The 16973-nt window shown below is 34.1% G+C and overlaps 1 protein-coding gene across 2 annotated transcripts in view; it reads right to left on the bottom strand.

Annotated features, from left to right (window-relative positions):
- The window catches only part of LOC141401371 (arylsulfatase B-like), a 65433-nt gene that overhangs the window by 27248 nt on the left and 21212 nt on the right, over window positions 1-16973 (bottom strand). The gene's annotated exons all lie outside the window — the stretch shown is intronic.

Below are 16973 nucleotides of genomic sequence, written 5' to 3'. Positions count from 1 at the left end.
CAGAAATAGGAGTTCGTTTTTAAGTGTTTAGGAAAATTTTGGTTTTAAGTTTTTTTTTTGCGGAAATAATATGGAAATAAACAAATCGGTCACCGAAAAACGACAATGCATTCTGTTGATGGATACAATATTGAGGGTTAATAAACATAGTAGGTACATATATATGGCTTCAGTCAACAGACCCTCACGTGTCGAATAATTAATAAAGCTCGGAAGTTTTAATAAATATTAATTTAACTGGGGGAGTTGTGCTAAAACAACAACAATGAAAACCATTAAAATGGCTGTGTTGCTTTGTTAAGTGAATTTATGTGAATTATTAAATCCAGGTATTCAAAAAGTATTCATAACTGCGCTAAAGGTCGGCATTATAGACAAACTGATGATCGTCCGAATAGACGAGCTGAGGTCGTTTTTATGGACTAGTCTATAGAAGAACCCTTTTTTGATAGAAGCACCCTTTCTTTCAGAAATGGTCTATAAAATCACCCTTTCTCTCAGTAAAGGTCTTCAGAAAGAAAGCACCATTTCTTTCAAAAAGGGTCCACAGCAAACACCCTTTCTTTCAAAAAGGGTCCACAGCAAACACCCTTTCTTTCAAAAAGGAACCACAGCAAACACCCTTTCTCTCAGCAATGCTCTATAGAAGAACCCCTTTCTTTCAGCATGGGTCTAGTGAAGCACCCTTTCCTTCTGGAAAGGAGCACACTTTCTTTTAGGAAAGGTCTATAGAAGCACCCTTTCTTCAAGAAAGGTGTATAAAAGCCCCTTTGTTCCCAGGAAGGTCAATAAAAGCACTCTTTTTTTAGGAAGTACACTTTCTTTCAAGAAAGTTCTATAGAAGCACACCTTCTTTCAGGAAAGGATTATAGAAGCATTCTTTCAGAAAAGGTCTATAGAAGCATCCTTTCTTTTAGGACGGGTCTATAGAAGCATCCTTTCTTTTAGGACGGGTCCATAGAAACAATCTTTCTTTTACAAAAGGTCTATGGAAGCACCCTTTCTTTTAGGAAAGGTCTATAGAACCAACCTTTCTTTCAGGAAAGGTCTATAAAAGCACATTTTGCTTCAGGAAAGATCTATAGAAGCACCCTGTTTTTAGGAAGAGTCTTTCAAAGCACCCTGTTTTTAGGAAGAGTCTTTCAAAGCTCCCTTTCTGTTAGGAAGGGTCTTTAGAAGCACCATTTCTGTTACTAAGGGTTTTTAGAAGCACCCTTTCTTCGAGGAAGTTTCTTTACAAACACCCTTTCTTTTAGGAAGGGTCTTAAGAAGCTCCCTTTCTTTTAGGAAGGGTCTTTAGAAGCACGATTTCTGTTAGGAAGAGTCTTTAGAAGCTCCCTTTCTTTTAGGAAGGGTCTTAAGAAGCTCCCTTTCTTTTAGGAAGGGTCTTAAGAAGCTCCCTTTCTTCGAGGAAGTGTCTTTAGAAGCACCTTTTTTCAGAAAATGTGTGTAGAAGCACCCTTTCATTAAGGAAAAGTCTGTTGAAGCATCCTTTCTTTCCGGAAAGGTCTGTAGAAGCACCCTTTCTTTCCGGAAAGGTCTATAGAAACACCATTTGTTTCAGAAAGGTCTATAGGAGCACCCTTTCTTTCAGGAAAGGTCTATAGAAGCACCTTTTCTTTCAGGAGAGGTCTATAGAAGCACCCCTTCTTTCAGGAAAAGTCCATAGAAACACCCTTTCTTTCAGGAAAGGTCTTTAGAAGTACCCTTTCTTTCAGGAAAAGTCCATAGAAACACCCTTCCTTTTAGGAAAGGTCTACGGAGGTACCTTTTTTCAGGAAAGGTCTATAGAAGTACCTTTTCTATCAGGGAAGGTCTATAGAAGCATCCATTCTTTCAGGAAGTGCCAACAGAAGCACACTTTCTTTCAAGAAAGTTCTATAGAAGCACACCTTCTTTCAGGAAAGGTCTATAGAAGCCCTTTCTTTCAGGAAAGGTATATAGAAGCAATCTGTCTTTCAGAAAGGGGTCTATAAAAGCACTCTTGCTTGCCGGAAGGATTGTTAGGAGCACCGTTTCTTTCAGTAAGGGTCTATAAAACACTCTTTTTTCCGGAAGGATCTCTAAAAGAATTTTTTTTTCCTGAGGGATCTAGAAAAGCTCTCTCTCTCTCTCTCTTTCCGGAAGGATCTAGAAAAGCTCTCTCTCTCTCTCTCTTTCCGGAAGGATCTAGAAAAGCTCTCTCTCTCTCTCTTTCCGGAAGGATCTGTAGAAGCACCCTTTCCTTCCGGAAGGATCTGTAGAAGCAACCTTTCTTTCCGGAAGGATCTGTAGAAGCACCCTTTCTTTCCGGAAGGATCTGTAGAAGCACCCTTTCTTTCCAGAAGGATCTGTAGAAGCACCCTTTCTCTCAGGAAAGGTCTATAGAAGAACCCTTTCTTTCAGGAAATGTCTATAGAAGCACCATTTCGTTCTGGAAATGCCTATAAAAGCACCTTTCTTTCAGGAAAAGTCTATAGAAGCACCCTTTCTTTCAGGAAAGGTCTATAGAAGCACCTTTCTTTCAGAAAAGCTCTACAGAACCACCCTTTTTCACAAAAGGTCTATAGAAACACCCTTTCTTTTAGGAAAGGTCTATAGAAGCACCCATTATATCAGGAAAGTTCTATGGAAGCACTCTGTCTTTCAGCAAGGGGTCTATAAAAGCACTCTTGCTTGCCGGATGGATAGTTAGGAGCACCGTTTCTTTCATTAAGGGCCTATAAAAAACTCTTTTTTCCGGAAGGATCTCTAAAAGCACTCTTTTTTTCGGAAGGATCTCTAAAAGCACTCTTTTTTTTCGGAAGGATCCCTAAAAGCACTCTTTTTTCGGAAGGATCTCTAAAAGCACTCTTTTTTCCGGAAGGATCTCTAAAAGCAATCTTTTTTCCGGAAGGATCTACAAAAGAACTCTCTCTTTCCGGGAGGATCTGTAGAAGCACCCTTTCTTTCCGGAAGGATCTGTATAAGCACCCTTTCTTTCAGCATTGGTCTAAAAAACCACCCTTTCTTTCCGGAAGGATCTGTATAAGCACCCTTTCTTTCAGCATGGGTCTATAAAAGCACACTTTCTTTCAAGAAAGTTCTATAGAAGCACACCTTCTTTCAGGAAAGGTCTGTAGAAGCATCCTTTCAGGAAAGGACGGGTCCATAGAAGCATCCTTTCAGGAAAGGACGGGTCCATAGAAGCATCCTTTCAGGAAAGGACGGGTCCACAGAAGCAACCTTTCTTTTAGTACGTGTCCATAAAAGCACGCTTTCTTTTAGGTAAGGTCTTTAGAAGCACCCTTTCTTTTAGGTTAGGCCTATAGAAGCACCCTTTCTCTCAGGAAAGGTCTATAGAAGCATCCTTTCTTTCAGGAAATATCTATAGAAGCACCCTTTCCGGAAGGATCTGTAGAAGCACCCTTTCTTTCCGGAAGGATCTGTAGAAGCACCCTTTCTTTCCGGAAGGATCTGTAGAAGCACCCTTTCTCTCAGGAAAGGTCTATAGAAGAACCCTTTCTTTCAGGAAATGTCTATAGAAGCACCATTTCGTTCTGGAAATGCCTATAAAAGCACCTTTCTTTCAGGAAAAGTCTATAGAAGCACCCTTTCTCTCAGGAAAGGTCTATAGAAGCCCTTTCTTTCAGGAAAGGTATATAGAAGCAATCTGTCTTTCAGAAAGGGGTCTATAAAAGCACTCTTGCTTGCCGGAATGATTGTTAGGAGCACCGTTTCTTTCAGTAAGGGTCTATAAAACACTCTTTTTTCCGGAAGGATCTCTAAAAGAATTTTTTTTTTCCTGAGGGATCTAGAAAAGCTCTCTCTCTCTTTCCGGAAGGATCTGTAGAAGCACCCTTTCCTTCCGGAAGGATCTGTGGAAGCAACCTTTCTTTCCGGAAGGATCTGTAGAAGCACCCTTTCTTTCCGGAAGGATCTGTAGAAGCACCCTTTCTTTCCAGAAGGATCTGTAGAAGCACCCTTTCTCTCAGGAAAGGTCTATAGAAGAACCCTTTCTTTCAGGAAATGTCTATAGAAGCACCATTTCGTTCTGGAAATGCCTATAAAAGCACCTTTCTTTCAGGAAAAGTCTATAGAAGCACCCTTTCTTTCAGGAAAGGTCTATAGAAGCACCTTTCTTTCAGAAAAGCTCTACAGAACCACCCTTTTTCACAAAAGGTCTATAGAAACACCCTTTCTTTTAGGAAAGGTCTATAGAAGCACCCATTATATCAGGAAAGTTCTATGGAAGCACTCTGTCTTTCAGCAAGGGGTCTATAAAAGCACTCTTGCTTGCCGGATGGATAGTTAGGAGCACCGTTTCTTTCATTAAGGGCCTATAAAAAACTCTTTTTTCCGGAAGGATCTCTAAAAGCACTCTTTTTTTCGGAAGGATCTCTAAAAGCACTCTTTTTTTTCGGAAGGATCCCTAAAAGCACTCTTTTTTCGGAAGGATCTCTAAAAGCACTCTTTTTTCCGGAAGGATCTCTAAAAGCAATCTTTTTTCCGGAAGGATCTACAAAAGAACTCTCTCTTTCCGGGAGGATCTGTAGAAGCACCCTTTCTTTCCGGAAGGATCTGTATAAGCACCCTTTCTTTCAGCATTGGTCTAAAAAACCACCCTTTCTTTCCGGAAGGATCTGTATAAGCACCCTTTCTTTCAGCATGGGTCTATAAAAGCACACTTTCTTTCAAGAAAGTTCTATAGAAGCACACCTTCTTTCAGGAAAGGTCTGTAGAAGCATCCTTTCAGGAAAGGACGGGTCCATAGAAGCATCCTTTCAGGAAAGGACGGGTCCATAGAAGCATCCTTTCAGGAAAGGACGGGTCCACAGAAGCAACCTTTCTTTTAGTACGTGTCCATAAAAGCACGCTTTCTTTTAGGTAAGGTCTTTAGAAGCACCCTTTCTTTTAGGTAAGGCCTATAGAAGCACCCTTTCTCTCAGGAAAGGTCTATAGAAGCATCCTTTCTTTCAGGAAATATCTATAGAAGCACCCTTTCCGGAAGGATCTGTAGAAGCACCCTTTCTTTCCGGAAGGATCTGTAGAAGCACCCTTTCTTTCCGGAAGGATCTGTAGAAGCACCCTTTCTCTCAGGAAAGGTCTATAGAAGAACCCTTTCTTTCAGGAAATGTCTATAGAAGCACCATTTCGTTCTGGAAATGCCTATAAAAGCACCTTTCTTTCAGGAAAAGTCTATAGAAGCACCCTTTCTCTCAGGAAAGGTCTATAGAAGCCCTTTCTTTCAGGAAAGGTATATAGAAGCAATCTGTCTTTCAGAAAGGGGTCTATAAAAGCACTCTTGCTTGCCGGAATGATTGTTAGGAGCACCGTTTCTTTCAGTAAGGGTCTATAAAACACTCTTTTTTCCGGAAGGATCTCTAAAAGAATTTTTTTTTCCTGAGGGATCTAGAAAAGCTCTCTCTCTCTTTCCGGAAGGATCTGTAGAAGCACCCTTTCCTTCCGGAAGGATCTGTGGAAGCAACCTTTCTTTCCGGAAGGATCTGTAGAAGCACCCTTTCTTTCCGGAAGGATCTGTAGAAGCACCCTTTCTTTCCGGAAGGATCTGTAGAAGCACCCTTTCTCTCAGGAAAGGTCTATAGAAGAACCCTTTCTTTCAGGAAATGTCTATAGAAGCACCATTTCGTTCTGGAAATGCCTATAAAAGCACCTTTCTTTCAGGAAAAGTCTATAGAAGCACCCTTTCTTTCAGGAAAGGTCTATAGAAGCACCTTTCTTTCAGAAAAGCTCTACAGAACCACCCTTTTTCACAAAAGGTCTATAGAAACACCCTTTCTTTTAGGAAAGGTCTATAGAAGCACCCATTATATCAGGAAAGTTCTATGGAAGCACTCTGTCTTTCAGCAAGGGGTCTATAAAAGCACTCTTGCTTGCCGGATGGATAGTTAGGAGCACCGTTTCTTTCATTAACGGCCTATAAAAAACTCTTTTTTCCGGAAGGATCTCTAAAAGCACTCTTTTTTTCGGAAGGATCTCTAAAAGCACTCTTTTTTTTCGGAAGGATCCCTAAAAGCACTCTTTTTTCGGAAGGATCTCTAAAAGCACTCTTTTTTCCGGAAGGATCTCTAAAAGCAATCTTTTTTCCGGAAGGATCTACAAAAGAACTCTCTCTTTCCGGGAGGATCTGTAGAAGCACCCTTTCTTTCCGGAAGGATCTGTATAAGCACCCTTTCTTTCAGCATTGGTCTAAAAAACCACCCTTTCTTTCCGGAAGGATCTGTATAAGCACCCTTTCTTTCAGCATGGGTCTATAAAAGCACCCTTTCTTTCCGGAAGGATTTGTATAGCACCCTTTCTTTCAGGAAATGTCTATAGAAGCACCATTTCTTTCTGGAAATGTCTATAAAAGCACCCTTTCTTCCAGAAAAGGTCTATAGAACCACCCCTTTTCACAAAATATCTATAGAAACACCCTTTCTTTTAGAAAAAGGGTTTATAGAAGCACCCTTTCTGATGATGTTTTTTGTTCTTAAGCTAGGGTCACATTAGACAAATATTTGCTCTAGCGACCGGTATTGAGCGCTTACTAAGTGCAAACGAGCGTAAATAATGCATTGAAATTTATGCTCAATAGCTCTCAGTAAACACACACAGCATGTCGCTGGAGCAAATATTTGCCTAGTGTGACTCTAGCTTTAGTTACATTTGTTTCCAGATTCACGTTTAACCTTGGCATTTTTTATTTCTACTACCAACAACAACAGCTTTGATTGGCATTGTAATAGTATTTATAATAACTCCACCTTTTAGATTGGGAGTTTCGTTTTCCAAGCGGAAATCGTTTAGTTTGTCTTTGAGGCAAAGAAGTTTAAGGTCAATTTCCATACACACGTTCTGAAGTGCCGACTAGAGTCATGTTACTAACAACGAAACTATCTGGATGTCTTTTTAAAGACATACGAACTCTTGAGGTCTTCTACATACAGGAGATATCTTGAGGTCTTTTATGAGGAACAAGCGACCTCTTTAACCATTGTATAGACAGAAAGACTTCTTTGGAAAGGCGTCCTCTTGATGTCTTCTAAAGACAGAAGATCTCACGAGGTATTTTATGGAAAGAAAACTTCTTGTGGTTTTCGATATAGAGAAAATCTCTCGATCTCTTCTATGTATAGACAAAAGATCTCTTGAGGTTTCCTATGGGCAGACGACATCTTGATGTCATCTTTGGACAGAAGACTCTTGAGATTTTGTATGCACTGAAAGCCTCTAGAGGTTTTTGTTTTATGGACAGAAGACCTCTTGAGATCTTGTATATAAAGTAAAAACCTCTTAAGCCTATCTAAGGGCAGAAAAAAAGACACCTTAAGGTTCTCTACGTACAGAAGACATCAGAAGGTTTTTTGTATAAAATCGGCATCTTGAGGTCTTCTAAAGGCAACAGAAGGCCTCTTGTGGTGGTCAATAGACAACAGAAGATCTCTAGAGGTCTCTGCAGACCACAAACGAACTCTGGTGGTCTTTTGTAGCCAGCAGAAGACCTCGTGCGGTTTTCTGTAGGCACCAGATGACTTCTTGTCGCCTGAAGATGTAGGCAACAGAAGACCTTTAGAGGTCCCTGTAGACCAAGGAAGATCTCTAGTGGTATTCTATAGGCAACACAGCACCTCTAGAAGTCTCTATAGGCAACAATATACCTCTACAAGACCAATTGTGGTCTTTAAAAGGTAACAAAAGCACTCTAGACCATAGAAGAACGTTTGTGGACTTCTATTCACAACTAAAGACCTCTAGAGGTCTATGTAGGCAACATAAGACCTTTTGTGGTGTTCCACAGGCAATAGAACACCTCTTACTGTCTTTTATAGGCAATAGAACACCTCTGGATGTCTCTTTAGACCATAGAAGACCTTTTGTGGTCATCTATTCACAACTAAAGACCTCTAGAGGTCTCTATAAGCAACAGAAAACTTCTAGTGGACTTTTTCGACCACAGAAAACCTATTGAGGTCTACCCCATAGTGATCTATGACCAAAGCAGACATTTTGTGGTCTTCTACGCGCAACAAAAGACATCTTGTGGTCTTTTATAGGAAACGGAAGGCTTCTCGAAGTCTCTGTATATCATAGACGAAACTTTGTGGATTTTTATGGGTAACTAAAAACCTCTAGAGGTCTCTATAGCAACTATATACCTCTAGATGTCTCTGTGGGCAATAGAAGACCAGAAGATCTCCATAGATCCCTATAGACCACAGCAGCCATCTTGTGATCTTCTACGGGCAACAAAAGACCTCTTGTGGTCTTTTATAGGAAACAGAATACCTCTAGAGGTCTCTGTAGATCATAGAAGACAATTTGTGGACTTTTATAGGTAACTAAAAACCTCTTGAGGTGTCTATAGCAACTAAAGACCTCTAGAGGTCTCTGTGGGTAATATAAAACCATTAGAGGCCTTCGAAATACAACAGAAGACCTATCTAGAGGTCTCTATAGGCAACAGAAAACATCTAGTGACCTTTTTCGACCACAAAAGACTTTTTGAAGTCTTTTATAGACAACTGAAGAACTCCATAGATCCCTATAGACCACAGCAGACATCTTGTGGTGTTCTACGGGCAACAAAAGACCTCTTGTGGTCTTTTATAGGAAACAGAAGACCACTAGAGGTCTCAGTACATCATAGAAGACACTTTGTGAACTTTTGTAGGTAACAAAAAACCTCTAGATGCCTCTATAGCAACTAAAGACCTATAGAGGTCTCTGTGGACAATAGAAGACTTTTAGAGGTCTTTAATATACAACAAAATACCTACTGCAGTCTCCTATAGCAAACAGACAATATCTAAAGAGTTCTATAGGTAACAAAAAACTCTATAGGTCTCCTCAGCTCAATGAAGACCTTTTGTGATCTTCTACAGACAACAAAAGACATATTGAGGTCTTTAATAGGCAACATAAGACCTCTAGAGGTCTCTTTAGATCACAAAAGACATTTGGTGGACTTCTATAGGCCACAAAAGACGTCTTGAGGTCTCTATAGACTACAGAACACCTCATGTGGTCTTCTAAATGCAACGTAAGACCTCTTGTCGTCTGCTGTAGGAAACAGAATACAATTTTTGATGTCTTCTATACGCAAAAGAAGACCTCTTTTATGGGCAACAGAAGGCCTCTAGATGTTTTAAAGATAAAAGAGGACATCTTGTGGTCTTATATATGCAACAGACAAAAGCAGCCTTTAGAAGTCTTCTACAGACAACAAAAGAACTGTTGTGGTCTTTTATAAGAACGAAACATCTCCAGAGGTATTCCAAAGAATAAAAGAAGACTTATTGCGGTCTTATCTTATTCTAGGAGCGCCTATAGGCAGCAGATAAACTCTAGATCACATAAGACCTCTTCCATAGATACCAGAAGAACTCTTAGGGGTTTCTATAGACAACATAAGACGCCTAGACGTCTTTCATAGACAACAGAAGACCTCTAGAGGTATTTACAGGCAACATAAGACCTCTTGGGGTCTTATATAGGCAATTATAGACTTCCAGAAGTGTTCTATAGAGAGCTAAAGGCTCCTTGTGGTCTTCTATAGGCTACCGAAGACAACTTGTTCATATGTGGTATTCTGTAGGCAAAATAAAGCATCTTGTGGTATTTTGTAGGCAACACAAGACATCTAAAAGCGTCTATAGGCAGCAGATAATCTCTAGATGTCTTTATAGATCGCATGAGACCTTAAGAGGTATCTCACAGACAACAGAAGACCTCTTACGGTCTTCTATAGACAACAGAAGACGTCTAGACAGCTGAAGACATCTTGTGGTCTTCTGTAGGTAACGAAATATCTCCAAAGGTGTCCTATAGAAAGCGGAACACTTCTTGTGGTCGTCTATAGGCAACCGAAGACCTCTTGTGATCTTCTATAGACTACAGAAGAAATCTCGTCGCCTTTTATAAGTATCAGAAGTTCTCTCTTTGGTCTTCTATAAAAACAGAAGACCTTTTGAAGTCTGTATAGGCAACAAAAATCCTTTTCCGACCTTCTATAGGCAACTAAATATCTCTAGAAATCTCTATAGGGAACAGAAACCCTATTTTAGTTTTCCATTGACAATAGAAGACCTCTTGTGATCTTCTATGGAAAACAGAATGTCTCAAGAGGTCTCTATAGGCAACAGAAGACCTTTTGTGGTTTTCTATAGACAATAGAAGACTTCTTGTGGTCTTCTATAGACAACAATGGACCGCGAAAGGTCTCTATGGGCAACAGAAGACCCCTAGAGGTCTCTTTAGACCACATAAAAATTTTATGGACTTCCAGAGGCATCTGAAGACCTCTAGAGGTCTCCATAGAACACCTCTATAGGCAACAGAAAACCTTTTGTTGTCTGTAAAGATCTCCAGAGACAACCGAAGACCTCTTGTGGTCTTCTATAGGTAACAAAAGACTTCTAGAGGTCGTTATAGCCAACAGAAAACTTCTTGTATTTTTAATGTTTAATTTATAGGTAAAATAACACTCTAAGGTCTTTTACAGGTAACAGAAGACCTCTAGAGGGATGTTTACGCTACATAACACCTCTAGACGTCCCGTTAGGTACCGTAAGACCTCCAGAAGGAACCGAAGACCTCTTGTGGCCCTCTATAGGTTACAGAAGACTTCTAGAGATCTCTATAGGCAACATATGGCTTCTTGTGTTTTTCTATATGCAACCGAAGCCCTCTTGCAGTCTTCTTTAGTTAACATAAGACCTCTGGAGGTCCTGTATAGGAAACCGAAGACATCTTGGGGTCTTCTATAGTTTACGGAAGGCCTCTAGGAGTCCTTTATAAGCAACTGAAGACATCTTGTGGCCTTCTATAGGTAACATAAAAACTGTAGAGGTTTGGTCCTTAAAAAAAATTTAAAAAAACCCACGTTTTGTTGACGTTTGAAAAAAGTAAAAAAATCAACGACTTGTTGGCGTTTAAAAAAAGTTAAAAAATCCACGACTTGTTGGCCTCTGAAAAAATAGTTAAAAAATCCACGATTTGTTTTTCCTTGAAAGAATTCGGTAAAAAAGTATACGATTTGTGGGTCCCTGAAAAAAAATGCTGTAAAAAAATCAAAAAAAATCATTTGGTCGTTGAAAAAAATCAACGATCACAAAACCCACGATTGACCGTTGAAAAAAAAAAATATTAAAAAATTCACGTTTGGTCATTGCAAAAATAATTCTTAAAAAAATCAACGTTGAAAATTATTTAATTTATTATTTAAATTATTTTAAAAAATCCTCGTTTGGTTGTTGAAAATTTCTTTAAAAAATCCATGTTTGGGCCTTGAAAAAAATCTTTAAGGAATCCAGTTTTGGGCGTTTCCGAAAAGAATTCTTTAAGAAATCCAGGATTGGACGTTTACGAAAAAAATTCTTTAAAAAAATCCACGTTTGGACTTAGATTTTTTAAATCCAAGTTTGGCCGTTGAAAAAAATCCACTAAAAATTCAAGATGGCCGTTGACAAAATAATTCTTTGAAAATCCACGTTTGGTTGTTGAAAAAATTCTTTAAAAAATTCAAGTTTGGCTATTGAGAAACATTTATTTTAAAAAATTCACTTTTTTGTCATTGCAAAAATTCCATTAAAAATCCACGTTTTTTTCGTTGGAAAAATTCCATTTAAAATCCACCTTTGGTCGTTGATAAAATTCCTTAAAATATCCAAGATTGGCAGTTGAAAAAATTTTATATAAAAAAAATCTCGATTTTGTCATTAAAAAAATTATTTTTAAAAATATACGTTTTTGTCGTTGAAAAAATTCGTTTAAAAATCCACGTTTTTTCGTTGATAAAAATTTATTAAAAATCCATGTTTATTTGTTGATAAAATTCTTAAAAATTCCACGATTGACCGTTGAAAAAAAACTTTACATCTTTAAATAAATCCACGTTTTAAAAAAATATTTTTTTGGAAAATATTTTCTAAAAACCACGTTTTGCATATTTTTTTTTGGAAAACAATTTTAAACAATCCACGCTTCGATCAAATTCCTTGCTGGAAACGACTTCTCTAAAAAGTCCAAGTTTAAAAAAAAATATTTTTTTTTAAAAAGCAGATTTTTTACGTTTTGAAAAAAAATTCTTTGAAAAAATTCTTTAAAAAGTTTTGAAAAATATATTTTTTGAAAAAAAAGAAAACATCTTAAAAAATCCATGTTTTGAAAAACATATTTTTTGCAAAAATTTTTTAAATACCATGTATTGAATAACATATTTTTTGAAAAAAAAAAAATTCAAAATCCAGTCCATGTTTTGAAAAACATATTTAAAAAATCCAAGTTTTAATACTTAAAATATTAAAAAATCCATATTTTCTTTAAAAATTCATGTTTTGAATAAATTTTTTTTGAACCAGTCACTAAAAAAAATCTATCTTTTCTTTAAAAATCCATGTTTTGAAAAACTTATTAAGAAAATCTTTAAAATATCTGCGTTTTCTTTAAAAAATCGTTTTGAATAACATATTTTTTATAAAATTCTTTAAAATCCAGGTTATCTAACACTTCATGTTTTGAAAAAATATTTTATGAAATTTTTGTTAAAACTCCATGTTTTCTTCAAAACTTACTTTTTTGAAAGAATTTTTTTTTGTAAAATTCTTTAAAGACTTCACATTTTCTTTAAAAGATCCACGTTTTCTTTTAAAAGATCCATGTTTTAAAAAATCCTTAAAAAATTCACGCTTTCCTTGAAAATCCACGTTTACTTTTTTTGGAAAAAAAAATCTTTTAAAAATCCACGTTTTAAAAAACAATTTTTCTAAAAATTCTTTAAAATATGCAAGTTTCGATTTTTTTTGAAGAAAGTTTTGCTTTTTTTTAAATTCTTTAAAACGGAGACCCTGTTTTGAGCAAAATCGTACTTAAAAAAAACCTTTAAAGCACATGGTTTGAAAAAAAATTTGAAAATGTTCTTAAAAAATTTATTTTTTTGATAAATTCTTTAAGAAATTCACGTTTTGAAAAAATATCTTTTAAAAAATTATTTATAAAATTGACTTGTGGATTTTTTTTTTAAAAAATCACGCTTTTAAAAAACATTTTGTTAAAATTCTTTAAAAAATTCAAGTTTTGAAAAAACTTTTTTTTAAATTCTTTAAAAAATTCACGTTTCGAACAATTTTAAAAAGGCACGTTTTGATTTTAATTCTTTAAAAAGAATCCACGATTTGAATAAATTCGTTTTTAGAAAAAAAAAAAAATTTAAAATCATGTTTTGAAAAAATATTTTTTGAAAAGTTCCCAAAAAATCTTCTTTTAAAAATCCATGTTTTGAGTAAAACATTTTTTGATAAATTTTTTAAAAAATTCATTTAACAAAAAAATCTATAAATGTGATTTAAAAAAAAAAAAATTCAAAACGTTAATTTTGAAAAAAAAATTCTTTCAAAACGTGTATCTTTTAAAGAATTCATCAAAAAAATGTTTTTTTTTTCAAAAAGTGGAATTTTTGAAAGTATTTTTTGGAATTTTTTTTTAAAAAATTCAAGTTTTGAAAAAATATTTTTCCAAAAATTCTTTAAAAAAATCGCGTTTCCAACTTTTGTTAAAAAATCACGTTTTGATATTTTAAATTCTTTAAAAATAATCCACATTCTGAATAAATTCGCTATTTAAAATATTATGGTTTGAAAAAAATATTTTTTGAGAATTTCCAACAAATAGCCTTAAAAATTCACGTTTCGAAAAAAATTTTCGAAAAAATAATTAAAAAATCTAAGTTCTGAAAAAAAATATTTATTTTTTTTTTTTTTTAAATCAAGCTTGGATACAATATTTTTTGAAATAATCATTAAAAAATTCAAGTTTTGAAAAAAATGTTTTTCAAACATTTTTAAAAAAAATGCACGTTTTGAAAAATAATTTTTGTTCTTTAAAAATCATGTTTTGAAAAAATATTTTTTGAAAAGTTCTCAAAAAATCTTCTTTTAAAAATCCATGTTTTGAGTAAAACATTTTTTGATAAATTTTTAAAAAATTCACGTTTAGAAAAAATATTTTTTAAAAAATTTGAGTTTTCGAAAATTTAACAAAAAAATCTATAAATGTGATTTTAAAAAAAAATTCTTCAAAACGTTAATTTAAAAAAAAAAATCTTTCAAAACGTGAATCCTTTAAAGAATTCATCAAAAAAATGTTTTTTTTTTAAAAGTGGAATTTTTCAAAGTATTTTTTGGAATTTTTTTTTTAAAAAATTCACGTTTTGCAAAAATATTTTTCCAAAAATTCTTAAAAAAAACGCGTTCCAAAATTTGTTAAAAAATCACGTTTTGATATTTTAAATTCTTTAAAAATAATCCACATTCTGAATAAATTCGCTTTTAGAGAAAAATAATTAAAATATAATGGTTTGAAAAAAATATTTTTTGAGAAATTCCAACAAATCGCCTTAAAAATTCACGTTTTGAAAAACAATTTTCGAAAAAATATTTTAAAAAATCTACGTTCTGAAAAAAATATTTAATTTTTTTTGAAAAAAATCAAGCTTGGATACAATATTTTTTGAAATAATCATTAAAAAATTCAAGTCTTGAAAAAAATGTTTTTCAAAAATTCTTAAAAAAATGCACGTTTTGAAAAAATATTTTTAGTTCTTTAAAAAGACCACGTTTAAAAAAAATTAAAAAACTGAGGCTTCGAATAGTCTCTTTAAAAAAATCATTAAAACGTCTACTTTTTGTAATTTTTTTGGAAAAAAATCGAATAATTTCTTTGAAAAAATCTTTAAAAAGTCCACATTTTGTACATACATTTTTTTTGAAGAAAATCTTCAAAAAATCATCGTTAAAAATATTTTTTTTTTTGAAAAAAAAATCGTCGTTTAGAAACAATATTTTTGAAAAATTCTTTAACAATTCAATTTAAAAAAAAAAAACATTTTTCCAAAAGTTCTTTAAAGAATGCACGCTTAAAAAATATTTCTTTAAGGCCTTTAAATAGACCACGTTAAAAAAACTCTTTAAAAAAAATCTAGTTTCGAATAATTTCTTAAAAAAACTTTAAAAAGCACTTTTTTTTAAAATTCTTTAAAAAATTCACGTTTCGAACAATTTGAAAAAGGCACGTTTTGATTTTAATTTGATTTTAATTCTTTAAAAAGAATCCAAGCTTTGAATAAATTCGTTTTTAGAAAAAAAATTTTTTTTTAAAATCATGTTTTGAAAAGTTCCCAAAAAATCTTCTTTTAAAAATCCATGTTTTGAGTAAAACATTTTTTGATAAATTTTTTAAAAAAGTCACGTTTAGAAAAAATATTTTTTAAAAAATGTGAGTTTTCGAAAATTTAACAAAAAAATCTATAAATGTGATTTTTTAAAACTTTTTTTCTAAACGTTAATTTTTAAAAAAAAATATTCTTTCAAAGCGTGAATCTTTTAAAATATTCATCAAAAAATGTTTTTTTTTTCAAAAAGTGGAATTTTTTAAAGTATTTTTTTTGGATTATTTTTTTTAAAAATTCAAGTTTTGAAAAAATATTTTTCCAAATTTTCTTTAAAAAAATCGCGTTTCCAAATTTTGTTAAAAAATCACGTTTTGATATTTTAAATTCTTTAAAAATAATCCACATTCTGAATAAATTCGCTTTTAGAAAAAAATATTTAAAATATTATGGTTTGCAAAAAACATTTTTTGAGAATTCATCAAAAAATGTTTTTTTCAAACAGTGGAATTTTTTAAAGTATTTTTTGGAATTTTTTTTTTTAAAAATTCACGTTTTGCAAAAATATTTTTCCAAAAATTCTTTAAAAAAAATCGCGTTTCCAAAATTTGTTAAAAAATCACGTTTTGATATTTTAAATTCTTTAAAAATAATCCACATTCTGAATAAATTCGCTTTTAGAAAAAAATATTTAAAATATTATGGTTTGAAAAAAAAATATTTTTTGAGAATTTCCAAGAAATAGCCTTAAAAATTCACGTTTCAAAAAAAAAAAAATTCGAAAAATTAATTTAAAAATCTAATATTTAATTTAAAAAAAATCAATTTTGGATACAATATTTTTTGAAATATTTATTAAAAAATTCAAGTTTTGAAAAAAAATGATTTCAAAAATTCTTTAAAAAATGCACGCTTTGAAAAAATATTTTTAGTTCTTTAAAAAGACCATGTTTAAAAAAATTTAAAAAACTCAGGTGTCGAATAATCCCTTTTATAAAAAAAATCATTACAAAGTCCACTTTTTGTAGTTTTTTTTTTTTTTTGAAAAAATTCTTCTAGAAATCGCCGTTATGATTTTTTTTAAAAAAATATCTTCAAAAAATCCACGTGGCCCATGCCACATACTGGGCAGATGTCTTGCACGGCGCGGTCGATTTCCGCCCAATAAGAATTTAGGCGACTGCAATATCCCGAGAGTAGTTGAGCCAAAACTACTCTAGTTTGTCGTGGCAGCTGACTCTCCTCAGCGAGGACTTCATTCACACTATAATTGCTTAAGGTCTTGGTAACTGCATCCGTGTGAATACTATTTAATCTTGCTTTATATGCTTGTTGATTTAGGGGTTCTCTCCTGTATCGTTGGACCTCTCCCCCTAGAGCATGGATATCCTTCCTGATCTGCCTGAATGTGTCGGGCCTACCCACAAGATGGTGATTGGGATGGCTCACACGGTAACATCCAAGCAGGTACTGCAACGAAAGCATCTCATTGTGTTGCTTTACTGGAAAATCTTTGCCTCCTCATGTAGATGGTCCACTGAAGATTTGAGGAGGCACCCTGTTGCTGTTCTCAGGGCGGCATTCTGGCAAGTTTAAATCTTTTTCCAATTCGTATCACATAATCTCGGGGACCAGACAGACGCCGCTTAGCTTACCACAGACCGACCCATCGCGTTATATGTGGTCAACAAGGTTTCTTTATCTGCACCCCAAGTGCTGCCGGCTAGGGACTTGAGGACCTTGTTCCTACTTTTCAGTTTGTCGCAGATAGCTGTGGAAGTAGTGTCGAATGTGACCCCTAAAATTTTGGGGTAGTTTGTGGGCGGAATTCTGCTACCGTCGACCATGA

Source organism: Musca autumnalis, unplaced genomic scaffold, assembly GCF_047663935.1.
Source record: "Musca autumnalis isolate F117 unplaced genomic scaffold, ASM4766393v1 scaffold_4, whole genome shotgun sequence".
In the NCBI taxonomy this organism is placed as follows: Eukaryota; Metazoa; Arthropoda; class Insecta; order Diptera; family Muscidae; genus Musca; species Musca autumnalis.
Note: the sequence above shows the minus strand (reverse complement) of the source record. Positions and strands in the feature narration are given on the sequence as shown.